This window comes from Melanerpes formicivorus, unplaced genomic scaffold, assembly GCF_026170545.1.
Source record: "Melanerpes formicivorus ecotype bairdi unplaced genomic scaffold, bMelFor1.0.p_v2 SCAF_29, whole genome shotgun sequence".
Lineage (NCBI taxonomy): Eukaryota > Metazoa > Chordata > Aves > Piciformes > Picidae > Melanerpes > Melanerpes formicivorus.
The window spans coordinates 10,134,982-10,148,017 of record NW_027142381.1 but is presented as its reverse complement, the minus strand read 5'-3'; the positions used below and the strand labels follow the sequence as shown (position 1 = coordinate 10,148,017).

Below are 13,036 nucleotides of genomic sequence, written 5' to 3'. Positions count from 1 at the left end.
GGGAGGTGAAAGTCCCATCACCATTTCCTTGGGTATGATCTGACCTATGGCTTACAGATCAGACCTTTGTAAATCAGACCTTTAAAATCACTGAAAGGGTTCTTAAAGCCTGGCACAAGTTGCACGGTGAGGTGGTTGAGCCCCCATGCCTGGAAGCATTTTAAAGAGGCAGGCACATGGTGCTGAGGATGTGGTTTAGTAGCAGCCTTGGTAGAGTTAATGGATGGTCATGCTGGATGATCTTGAAGATCTTTTCCAACCAAAACACTTCTGTGATTCTATAGGAGAGAAACCCCAAGGAGTGCCCCATCACAGAGCCATAGAATGGGCTGGGTTAGAAGGGACCTTAAAGCTCACCCAGCTGCAACCCCCTGCCATGGGCAGGGACACCTCCACCAGCCTGGGTTCCTCAAGGACTCATCCAACCTGGCCTTGAACAGCTCCAGGGAGGGAGCATCTCTTCCTTCTGTAGGGCACCCCCAAGGTGACATCCGGACCACAGCCACCAGTGCCACCCATGCGTGGCCCCAGTGTCACCAGTGCCAGGGGCATATAGACCCCCATGGCAAGAGAGCAGCCATAAGGATGGCACAAGAAGCCTTCAGGCCAGCACCAGCTCAGCTGGTTTCATGCTGGAAATCTAAAGATTATCTTTATTTGATGTCAGCTTGGTCTCAAATTTACGAACGACTGGGCAGAGTGTGTGCACGTGATGGCATGGAAATGAGGAACAAGGTGCAATTAAACTCCAAAATGTACAGCAGACTAATTGGGAGAGGATGACAAATACAGTTATCAGCAGCAACTAATTAGGGCCCTGTCTTCGCCTTCCCTGCTTGATTAATCTCCACGAGGTGTTAATAAGTTCCGGGGCCTGGCCATAAGTCGTGAAGAGGCTGCTGGGGACTCCTCTGGCCTGGTAGGGAGGGGGCTCTGTCTGCAGCCCCCCAGGATGATGCCTTGTGCTAGAGAGGGATGGTTGGGTTAAGGCGGGCGGTTTGTTGGGGTAGGGGGTGGCGAGTGCATGCATCTTGATACTGGGTGATGGCTGAGGTCACAGTTTGGTTGTGGCCATGGTCACATTTTGGTCGCTTTTGGTGATGCCACTGTGGGCACTGGGCTGGATGCTGGCTCAGCTCTGCTGGCACATCCTTGGTCTCCCTTGTCTCCAGCTTTACATCCTTCTGGCTCTGCACCAAAGGGGAAATAGCAGTGAAAAGTGAATGCTGCACTCGTGTCATCCTGTGCAGAAGGGGCTGGTGTGAGGTGGGAGACAGATAAAGGAACCACCCCCTGTTCAGACAATGATCTGCAGCAAACAGGATAACTTGGTAGTTCTCTGAGTGTAGGAACAGGAATATGCTGGGAAAATGGGGGGCTGCAGCCCAAACCTCCTCTGCTTTCCAGCAGGATGTTTATTGCAGCTGATTTTAGGAAATCAAGTGTATGTTTCAATATGCTGTTCCCTGCTCCTGATGGACACTCGGTGGTGGAGAGCCTGGAAATGCTCAATGGTGAATGTCTTGCTGGGACCTGGTGCCTGCTAGGACACCAAACACTCAGCTGAATTGTGGGAGAAAGTGGGTTTCTTCCTGGAAAACACAAGGGCACAGCTCTGGAAGTTTTCCTTCTGGGTTTGCAGTTCGTTGCAGTTTACTCCAGCTTCTTGCTGGGAAGGTGAGGCAGGAAATTCTCATGGCTGTGGCTGGCATGGACCTGCTGAAACTGATCCAGAGGAGGCCACAAAGATAACCAGAGGACTGGAGCACTTCTACAAAGACAGGATGAAAGAACTGGTGCTGTTCAGACTGGAGAAGGGAAGGCTTCAGGGAGACCTTAGAGCTGCATTTCAGTATCTGATGGGGACCTGCAGGAAGGCTGGGGAGGGACTGTCCAGAAGGGCCTGTGGACACAGGACAAGGGGCAATGGGAGCAGGGCAGAGTTAGGCTGGACATCAGGAAGAAGTTCTGCACAGTGAGTGTGGAGAGACACTGGGACAGGCTGCCCAGGGATGTGGTTGAAGCTCCATTCCCGGAGACATTCAGGATCAGCCTGGATGTGTCCCTGGGCAGCCTGCTCTAGATGTGTCTCTGCTGCCTGCAGGAGGGGTGGACAAGATGCCCTTTGGGGGTGCTCCCAGCCCCAGGCACTCTGAAGCTGTGTGAGCTGAAGGCTGTTCTTGCAGGCAGCAATCCGGCGCTGGAGGCTGAGGCAGGCGGCTGCTGCGCAGGCTGAACCCGGCTCGGTCGCCATGGAAACGCTGGCCGGGACCCGGCGCCGCTCGCGTGCACGGGGCCCGTTGACCTCACTTAGAATTATTACCTTTAGCCAAATAAAATAATTTGTGTTAATAAAGAGCCCATTTTCTCCCGGCTTCCAAGCGAGCCTTCCCCAGAAGGCAGAGTGACTCCTTAATTACACTTTTACTGCAAGGTGATTAATGTTCAATATGTGAGACTCCGTTTAAATAAGTCCCTTATTAACACCTTTAATATGTTTTAATTTTTTTCTTCCCTTTTCTCCCCCCTCCCCCCTTCCAGCACACTGATGGCTGGGGGGGATTGGGAGGGGGGGTGGTGTTGTACAGCACTAGATGGAGCTCTGATATTAGCCATGGAGACATGTGGGCACCCACCCAGCACCCATGGGCAAGCCCAGAGCCACTGCGATCTCCCAGAAGGACAAAACGATGAGAAATGGGAGGGGAAACACCAAGCATCGAGATCCAGCTTCAGGAAAATGCCTTTGCTTTTCCTGCTGTGGTATGGTGCTGTGCAATGAGCATGTGAGGGCTCAGTGCACCCTTGGGAAAGAGCTGGAGCAGGACTGGGTTGGTCCCTCCAGAGCACAGGATGCAGCCATGACAGGTCTGGAAATTCTCACTGTGGTACAGCTCTGCCCATCTTCTCTTTGGCCACCAGCATCTCCTTCCCATGAGAGAGACAGATGGAACTGGACTGTCCTGGGAATTGTGTTGGGGCATGGCAAACTGAGGAGAAAAAGGAGGAACCCCCCATGGTCATTCCTCCATCAGATATGGAGGGTCTGGTTTGGGGATAGGTGATGGATCATAGAATCATTAAGGCTGGAAAAGGCCTCCAGTCCAACCAGCAACCCAACCACACCATGGCCACCAAGCCCTGCCCGCAAGTGTCATGGCTGCATGTTTCTGGTACACCTCCAGGGATGGGGACTCCACCACCTCCATGGGCAGCCTGTGCCAGTCCCTGACCATTCTCTCTCTAAGATGAGGGGCAACAGCCACAAAGTGGAGCACAGGAGGTTCAACTCAACATGAGGGAAAACAATCCAGGTCTGGACCAAGCTGCCTGCGAGTGCAGCTCCACGTGGCAGGGGCTGACTCCCTCTCCCCACTCTTTTATCTGCGTTCTGCTGGAATGGGGCTCATTGTTTCTCTTGCATGCAGAAATATTCCAGGGAAGTTAAGGAACTGCCCTGGCTGCTGCTGGGGGTGGTGTGTGCTGAGGAATACTGCAGAGTTAACCAAAGCCACCAAGAAAGGACTGCTTGCTAAATGAATTTGTGCCTTAATTACTCAGCAAGGTCCTTGGAGGAAGCACTCAGCTGCTGCTAGTTACCAGGCTGGTGGAGCTTCTCCTCCAGCACCTCAGCTCCCCAGCCAGGTTTCAGCTGAATCTCACCCTGAAGGTGAAAAATACCCAAAATGCAGCTTATTTCCTGGAGCTATTTGATTGTCTGCCCTCAGCCTGGAGCCTTCTGAAGAGCATTAGAGATTTGTTGTTGTCTTTGTAAGGTGAGTTTTTGTCCCCTTCCAGCTGATTTTTGTTTCCTTCCTGATGATTTTTGGTTTACTGATTCTTCCTTTTATTTTTCTCTTATTTCCTTTCAAAGAAAAGTTTTACCAGAGGCATAAGGGGTATCCCTGAGACCACAGTTCTGGCTGCCCTCCTTTGTTTACCCTGGATTCCTTCACTTTATTAAACAGGTGACAAAAACTAGGAAGAAATAAACTGAAACCCAGTTGATGTGATTTCTTAATCCCACACCTGCTCTGTGGGTTTGTTTCTGGGTTGGGGGTGTTGGTTGGGCTGGGTTCAGTTTCTTGTCTCCTTTGAGAAGTTTGGAAAGAGGAGGAACCTGGCTTGGGCTCAGACTGTGAAGATGCTTAAGTTATGGTAGAGAAATAGCTGCTTAGTGTGTGTAAATCCTGAGAGCTCCATTAATTCCAGTGCTAAATTAGACATTTCTTAATTGTTTGTGCTGTTAACCACCTCACTGGCAGAAAGGCATCAAACACCTGCCCTGCACTTCACCACTACCCATTTGGGGGCTCATTAGTTCAGAGGGCTGAGCTGTGCATCATCCAGCATCGTCATCTATTTGGGGACTAATTCCCAGTGAAAATGAGCTTTTAGTGTATTAACTAAAACTTCAGGTAGTCCTGAGAAGGATCTTTCTCTGTTCCAGACCAGGGACAGTCTGCAGCCAAGTAGCTGCTGTTGACCCATTGTGAAACTGGAGATCAGGCAGCGCTGGGGTGTGCAGGGTGCCCTCCTTTCTTCCTTATTTTCCAGCTTTGCACTTTTGTTACCACCTTTTGCCTGCAGCTGGATATTTTGCTCTGTAGTTCTTTCCTTTCAGTCTGTGTTTGGGCTGGACAAGGTGAGCAGGTTTGTCTTTGCCATGTGAGGGCAATGAGATGGTCTGCAGCGATCAGTTACCAGCCCAGCCCTGGCCCTTCGGGGACGTGTTTGTGACCATGGCTGGTGCTGCTGGTCTCCTGGCAGAGATGCTCAACACAGGGCAGAGGCAAGGAATGGGAAGCTCCAGACTCTGTGTTTTCATTAGGAGATCAAATGCAAGCTGTCCCCCAAAACCATCTCTTCTCCATGGTGACAGGAGGCAGCAAAGCTGAGCAGTGCCCATGGGGATGGGCAGCACCTCCCCTACATGTTAAGAAACTCATTTAAAACTTAACAGTGGCCAGTAATGAACCAGCAAAGGTTTATTGCCCATAAAGGATAAAATTAATGTAAGTTATCCTCATAAACTGCCCTGATTTGTGCTGCTTCTTTCCATTCTTGCTGCGTGTCTCTGCCAGCCCATTCTCAGTAGTGAAGAGGTCTTGGTGGAGCAGGTTAATCATCAAATCCCAGCCCTGGTGCCCCCGTCTGAGGAAGCCCAGGATGCTGCTGTGGCCTCTTCATCCCACAGCAAGACAGAGGCATGAACTAGAATTTACCTGAAGAGGCTTCCTCACTAGGATACAGACTTTGGTAAAGGCATTTTCCTAATGACTGCTGGATCCCAACAAATTTTTTCCAGTCAGACCATGCTGTGCTTCTCCATCTGTCTGTCTCCTGACCCACCAACTGCCCCAAACTCCCCATCATGAGAATAATTCTCAGTTTTATTTCCTCTAACGCTATAGACAAAACCAAAATGAGAAAATCTCAGAATCCCAGCATGGTGAGGGTTGGAAGGGACCTCTGGAGATCGAGTCAAAACCCTCTGCTAAAGCAGGGCACCCACAGCAGCTTGCCCAGGATCACAATGGCCAGTTCCTCCTCTCCAGAGGACACTCCACAACCTCTCTGGGCAGCCTGCTCCAGGGCTTCAGCACCCTCACACCAAACAAGTCTCTCCTCCTGTTCAGATGGAACCTCCCAGGTTTCAGTTTGTGCCCATTGCCCCTTGTCCTGTTACTAGGCACATCCTCTTGCCCCCCATCCTCTAGCTCTTGCTGAACACTGTGCAGATCCCCTCTGGGGCTGCTCTTCTCCAGGCTCAACAGCCCCAAGGCTCTCAGCCTTTCCTCCCCTCAGAGGTGCTCCATGCCCCCATCATCTGTATAACCTCTGCTGCTCTCTCTCCAGTAGTTCCCTGCCCCTCTTGCACTGGGATTAAGAAAAGAAAAAAATGCTAGACATCACATTTCTGGAGGCTCAAACCCATGACTTACAGCCCCAGAATGCTTTATTTTCAGTAAATTGATGAGGCTTAAAGGGGAAGCTAAACTTTTAGCCAATATATAGGTGAAATGATCTTAAATTCATGTATTAAAGCTCATCATTAACCTGTTGGGGGTTTATTGGGCTAGCAGTAAACACAAGCAGCTGTGAACAGGGTGTTTAATTGTTCCAATGAATATTCATAACATACAGGACCTCAAGAGTAAATAAAGAGAATAAATTGTTCCAGGATGATGGGGAGCTTGATAAAGAAAATCCTGACTTCAGTTAGAGTGAGCAAATGCAAAGCAGCTGCACCACACACCCTGAGGTAGAGTCACGGAATTGTTTCACTTGGAAAATACCTCAGATCATTGAGTCTAACCCTCAGCTCAGGCTCTCAGAAGCCTGAGACCACCATGGCCATTACATCATGTCCTGAAGTGTTGTGTCCACATGGGCAATGGAAACAAACTGGAACCTGGCAGGTTCCATCTGATCAGGAGGAAAAGGTGATTGATGTTGAGGCTGTTGGAGCCCTGGAACAGACTGTCCAGAGAGGTTGTGGAGTCTGCCTCTCTGGAGAACTTCCAAACCCTCTTGACTGTCATGATCCTGGGCAAGCTGCTGTGGGTGCCCTGCTGGAGCAGAGGGTTGGAACTAGATGTTCACCTGAGGTCGCTTCCAACCCCTACCATGCTGGGATTCTGTGGGTTTTGCACTTGGTGGATGTTTAGGGTGCTGGTTAAATAGGGCATCACAGATGGACATAGTGGAGCTGCTTACTGAGAGGCTGTAAGAAGTACTGCAGCATGGCCTGAGGTCTTCCATCCTCCATGCTAAGGGCAGGTGTATGTCAGGCAGCAGAGTAAGATCCATGATGTAAAGCTCTGGAGACAGACAGTAGGGCTGGGTGCCATGAAGGGATGTGTGACTTGTGAATTAAGAGAGCTGGTAACTCAGGATGATGGCTTCAGATGGCTTTATTTTATGTCTGGTGTCTCTGCCACCCGAGTGTGGTGCCTGGCTTGGTTGTGTTTAGCAGTTAATGTCTTTCCTCAGGCTTATTATTCTCTTTATGACATTCGTGGCTTTATGGCACTTCATCATTTCACCCAGATTCGCTGAATCCAGCTGAGGGTGCAGCTACTGGCCAAGCAGGTTGTGCATTCCCAATGCCATGGGGCACTCCATAATCCCCCTGCAAAGTTCAGGAGCTGGCTGCTTTAGTGAGGAGGTTGGACTAGATGATCTCCAGAGGTCACTCCCAAGCCCAGCCACGGCACTTGGACACATGGCTTTTTGGCCACAGTGGTCTTAGCCTGAGGGTTGGACCTGATGATCTGGGAGGGCTCTTCCAGCTGAAACGTTTCTGTGACTCTATGATTCTGTGACTGCTTGTAGAAGGTCTGTGTCCCTGTGGGGCGGGTTGGGAGGGGGACATTGGACCCTCTCACCTTGCTTTCCATTACCTGTTTATGATCCCAGGAGATAAGTGCTACCCAAGCCAGCAGCAGCCTTCACTTCATTGCAGGCTGTTGGTCTGCAGGCCTGCGATGCATTTATAATTTTTATTGTTATATCTTTTAATTTTATTTTGCTTCCCTTGCTGTCTGGGAGAGGGGAAGATAGGAGTCCCATATTTATTACAGCACAAACGATCCACCTCTGCCAATGTATGTATCAGTTAATTTAATCTCACCAGTTTTATTTAAACTGTTTTTCCTTCCTTTCTTCCCTCCTCCTCTCTTTCTCCCCCTGCCCCTTGCCTACTCTTCTTGGTGCAAGGTGATCAGTTTGTTTAAAAAACAAAACAAAGATGGGAGAAGGAGAAGGGAAAATTAAAAGAGAAAGAAGAAAAAAAGTAATTGAGGGGAGGGGGAAGTGGGAAAAAAAGAAGGGGGAGAAAAGAAAAGAAGGCAGAAAGGAAAGGTGGGGAAGGGGGAAAAAAGTGGGGTGAAGGAAGAAAGGGAAAGAAAGAAAGGGGAGAAAAAAAGTGGGACAAAGAGGGTGAAAAAGGGGAGGGGAAAATAGTGGCCAAAAAAAAAGGGAAAAATAAGTGGGCAAAAGTAAGGTGAGGGAAAAAGAGGGGAAAGGAAATATTAACAGGGGATTGGAAAAAGGAAAAATAAAGGGGGGAAGATGGTGTGAAAGGGGAAAAATAAGGGGGGAAGAGGGAAAAATGGAAAAAAGGGAAAAAAGAAGGGGGGAGGAAAAAGTAAGGAAAAAAGGGGGGGGAGGGGAAAAAAGGGGAGAAGGGGAAATGAAGGTGGAAAGAAGAGGGGGGAAAGGGGAAAATGGGAAAAATAAAAGGGCGAAAGGGGGAAAAAGGAAAATATAACTGGGGGGGAAGGGGAAGGCGAGGGGGCAAGGGGGGAAGAAAAAAAAGCTGGCAAGTGAAAGTCTCCTTTGCCTTTTCTAATCTGCATCGAAAAGGCTTTTTCTGGTTGCTAGGACCGGCTCTGCCTTTCACTGCTTCCGCCTCTGCGCCTCTCCCGTGGCCCCCTTCTGATTGACATTTACAAATTACCAAGCTGAGAGTGTTCAATCTTTGACCCGTGTGTTTCTATTCAGCAATGAGTGAGATTTGCAAGCATTTTGTCATATAATTACTGCAAATCCCTTGAAAATTTCCACAACAACGCCTAGATGAATGGTAATTTGTGCAGACAGCCGCCGATGCCTTCACAATACACCAAGATGCAAAACAGTCCGGGAGTTGCTTTCTTGGTTTTTTTTTTTTCCTTCTTCTTCTTCTAATCTTTTTTTTTTCTTTTTTTTTTTTTTTTTTACCCCGAGATTTCTTGAGGAGGGAAAAATGTTCAGCACGTGAGTGCTGTGAAATATTTGGGTTGTTGGATTTATTTGCTTACACAGCCTGTATTTGTGCTGATTTTATTGTATTGACTGTATGCATTTTTTCCCCCCTCCCGTTCTACAGTTTTATTGTGTGCTGGTCATATGCATACATCACCCACATTGTTCTCCAGGAAATTTATTCCACCTTTCAGCCTGCTCTTGATAGGACTTATTGCATTACTAGTTAAGTGCTGAGATTTGCTACTACAAAGACCTGAAACAGCCCCTTGTAATGTTTATTTGCCAGTGGTGGCTGAGATCATCTGTTTTCATTGCACTTGGAGGAGAACATCTGCATCACAGCAGGCCTGGGCTGCTCACAGGGTTTGCTCTTGTGGGATGGTCCAGGTAGCTCTCCAAATTGGATGGCCAGAGGAAGAACATCAATGGCCCAGAAGGAGGTGGATGTCCAACACCTGTTGGAACAACTGTATGTAATTATTCGTGGCCTAGTTAGGTCAGATTCATTTGGGTTGGAAAAAGCTTCAAAGATCACTAAGTCCTAAACCCTGTCCCCAAGTGCCATGGCCACAGGTTTCTTAAATACCTCCAGGGACAGGGGCTCCACCACCTCCCTGGGCAGCCTGTGCCAGTCCCTGACCACTCTTGCAGCAAAGAAATTTTCCCTCATCTCCAACCTAAGCCTCCCCTGGCATAATTTCACCTCCACCTCACTCCAAGCTCCTTTCAGGGAGCTGTAGAGAGCAGTGAGGTCTCCCTCAGCCTCCTCTTCTGCAGGCTGAACACCCCCAGCTCCCTCAGCTGCTCCTCCCCAGCCCTGTTCTCCAGACCCTTCCCCAGCTTCATTGCCCTTCTCTGGACCTGCTCCAGCCCTCAATGTCCTTCTTGGAGTGAGGGCTCCAAAAGTGAACCCAGGATTTGAGGTGTGGCCTCCCCAGTGCCCAGTGCAATGGCATTTGTCCCTCTGGAGTTGTTTTGCAGGAGCCTGGTGAGCCACGGGGCACTGTGATGGATCAGAGGAGGAGCTCAGCGACTGCAGGCTCTGAACAAACCGCTCTCGGCATTAGGGTGGAAATGTAATCTCTGCAGAAGCTGTGGCTATGGTAGACTTAGCAAGAGCTGCTCACGTTATGGGAATTTAATGCACCTGGTAGAAACTAACTGCAGGTCATCAGCTTTTATTGGCAGAGTGCAGACATGCAGCGTGATGAACTGATCTGGCAAAACATTAACAAAGGTAAAAAAAAAATGAAAGACCCCCTCAGATGGGGATCTGCAGCAGAGATCATCGACATCACAGCAAATGCTGCTCTCCAGGTACTTGTCTGCTCAGCCCTGGCAATTTCTGCTGCTGGGCTCTGATGGAGATGGTCTTTTTTACATCGAGTTTGCAGATAAATTTTTGTCTGACACATATCTAGAACTTACCTACTAATTTAAACCAATTTGCCCTAGGTGATGGGTGAATACACTTGAAAATTAAATGGGTCTGATTTAAGCATCCCTCCTCTGAAGCCAGAGATTATATAATTAAATTAAAAGAAAACGTGTTTTATAATAAACTGTATTTCCTCCTGGCAAAATCCAATTTGGAAACAAGATTGTAATATCATATCTAAAAATGTTTTCCCATGGGTATTACCAGCCTGTTCCATGTAATTGTTTTCACCCATCGTATCATGGGCTCTCCAAGGAGGCAATGAGTGCGGGGTTTCACAAAGAGCAAGGCAGGAGATGGCAGGCAGGGGAAGGAAGGTTGGCTTCCTTCCCAGGAGGGCATCCTGGAGAACCAGGGGTGGTGGTGGAGTTGGACACCTCCCTGCCTGCCCTGAGCTTTTGGCTCCTGTGATGCCATGGCCAGCACAAACTGTTTGTTCAGGTCGGAACCCGATGGTCACAATGCTCTCTGGATAAAGCCAGGTTTCAGGCACCTCTAATGGGCCCTGGCATCTCAGGTTTTCCTCCTCTAGTGCAAGTCTGGTCTAGACAGAAGCTCAATGAGCCATGCTGCAAAGATTTTGCACTTCAGCAGAAAATATTTAACACTGTGGGTAGGAGCTACTGGGAGAGCTTCTTCCCCAGCGTGGCTGTTGGTGCTACTGCACAGGAGCTTGGTGATACCTTGAGCTTTCCTGGGTGTTCCCCAGCACATGAATGAGCAGGATCAGGCCCCTAGGGTGAGAGGGACCTGCTGCAGCATGAGCAGGTCTTTGTGGGTGGGGTCCCCATGGGTACTGCAGACATCCTGCTGTCCCAGGAGATCAAATGGTGGGTGAGGGGAAACACCAATGTAGGGTACACCTCAAGTCCAGTGTGAGCCAATTCTGCCCTTAATTAGCGAGCTCGTTTTCTTCTATAGACCTTTGCCTGTTCATCCGTTGCTCCTGCTGGTGCTGCCCCTGCAAAGGGCATGGCTCTCAGTCCTGCATAGCTAACTGATGTGGATGAAAATAATAATTTGAAGGCAAGGCAGCTAAGATCTTTGAGTCCAGCTATGAACCTAAGACCACCACAGCCATAAAACCAAGTCCTAAAATGTGTAGACATGGCACTTCTGGACATGGTTTAAGGGCCATGGGGGGTTTTGGTGAAAGCTGGACTTAATCTTAGAGAGCTTTTTCCAGCCAAAGGAATTCTATGATTCTGTGCCTCAAATTTTGTGTAGATTTGGCACACTTTGGCAAAATGCTTGAACAAAACAGTGAGAAAAGCTTGAGGTGTTTGGCCAACCTTTGCTGCTCAGCTCCTGGCAAATCCCACCAGTGATACTGGTTTTGGTCAGTGGAGGGATTGAGAGATGCCAAGAGATGGGGCCAGAGAGCAGCATCCTTGTGGTCCTCCTTGGACCTATTTATCTCCTAGACTCCTGTTGGCCTATTTATTGTAAGCAGTGATACCTTAATCTCAGGTAGAGGAGTTGGAAACCAGCCTGGAGGTGATAAGCAAAAGTGTTTCTCTGTGGGAGCTCAGCACAAATCCTGCAAATGCCCTTCCACTGTGAGTGTGGTCACAGATGTCCTCATCTGCCTCATCCCATGGCTCACCCTTGGCTTTTTTTGTTTGGTATCTCTTGGGGGGTGCCTGGCAGCAGGGGAGCCGCTCTCAGTAAGGGTGCTCAGCCCAGGTGTTCTGTGGTAGGCTGGCTGGGTAGCAGCTGTGGGATTTTCTTGGCAGCTTTGAACATAGAATCATGAAATCATTTAGGTTGGAAAAGACCTTCAAAGGTCTTTGAGTCCAGTCATCAACCCTACTCTCTATCGAGGCCACCATGAAGCTATACCCCCAGGCACCACCATCACCTGGAGCCCCCCAAACGAAAGCTGCGCTCAAGGAGCATGGAGGGAGCTGTGCTGGGTGGCAGGGGGCAGCCTCAATCAATCCTTCCCGGCTTTATGAGGGCCGAAGCCGTCGGCTCGCCCGGGAAACGTTGCTGACAGGCAGAGCGTGCAGGACTCGAAGGCTGCCGGGTTTAGCTCGCCGGGGTAGGGTTTGCCCGGGGTAAAACAATCGTGCGGCAGCGAGCGCCGAGGAGCGATGCTTTGCCGGGACGCGGCGCGGGGAGCCGGGGGCATGGGGCTGGGGAGGGGGAAGGCTGGGGGTGCTCAGATGGGGAAGTGTTTTCTTCCTGCCGGCGTTCGGCTGCTGTCAGCCATTTTATGTTTTCTGAATCCTATTTCCCTGGTGCTTCCAAGAGAAGCTTTTGGGGGAGTCCCCAGCTAAAACTCAAATTTGCATTTAAATGGAGAATTTTTTTTTAATGAGCAGGATGCTTGGGAGACTAAGACTATTAGGTTTCCTTGTGGGAGAGTGTGGAATTCTCTCACCTTTTTTATCCCACCTCCTCCACAGCCCTTTTAATGCACACTTTACATTAGGCATAAAAAAAAAAAAGGACCGGTGCTTCTTTAAGGGGGATATAATCATAAACAAATAAGTCTGGTTGCCCTTGCAGCAGAACTAATCTTCCCTCAGCTGAGCTGTGATATAGATCAGTAACAAGAGCCACGCGCAGGGGGTTCCTTTGAAATGCATAATACCTCCTCCTCTAAATTGGAGTTGGTGTGATGGAGCTGTGAGATGACATATTGTGGCGTGACCCCTCTCTGCTGATTGTGGGTGAACCCTGCAAAGGTAAATCTAACACGGCGCACACATCAGACAATTTCATTTTCATCACCCAGGGACAAAAACATAGCAACAGAATCTTTTCAAATGATAATCTGCATGCCAGGCAGGATATTCTCCCTCCCTGCCTTCCCTGCCTTGGCTCTTTTTTTTTTAT

General features: G+C 49.2%; 1 long non-coding RNA gene across 2 annotated transcripts in view; it reads left to right on the top strand.

Moving 5' to 3' along the window:
- Positions 1–1,306: 1,306 nt before the first annotated feature.
- The window catches only part of LOC137449442 (uncharacterized), a 32,539-nt gene continuing 20,809 nt past the window's right edge, over positions 1,307–13,036 (top strand). For both annotated transcript variants that reach the window (XR_010989386.1, XR_010989385.1), the window contains exons 1-2: positions 1,307–3,776; positions 3,875–3,968. This is a non-coding gene — a long non-coding RNA (uncharacterized lncRNA). The remainder of the gene's footprint in view (positions 3,777–3,874; positions 3,969–13,036) is intronic.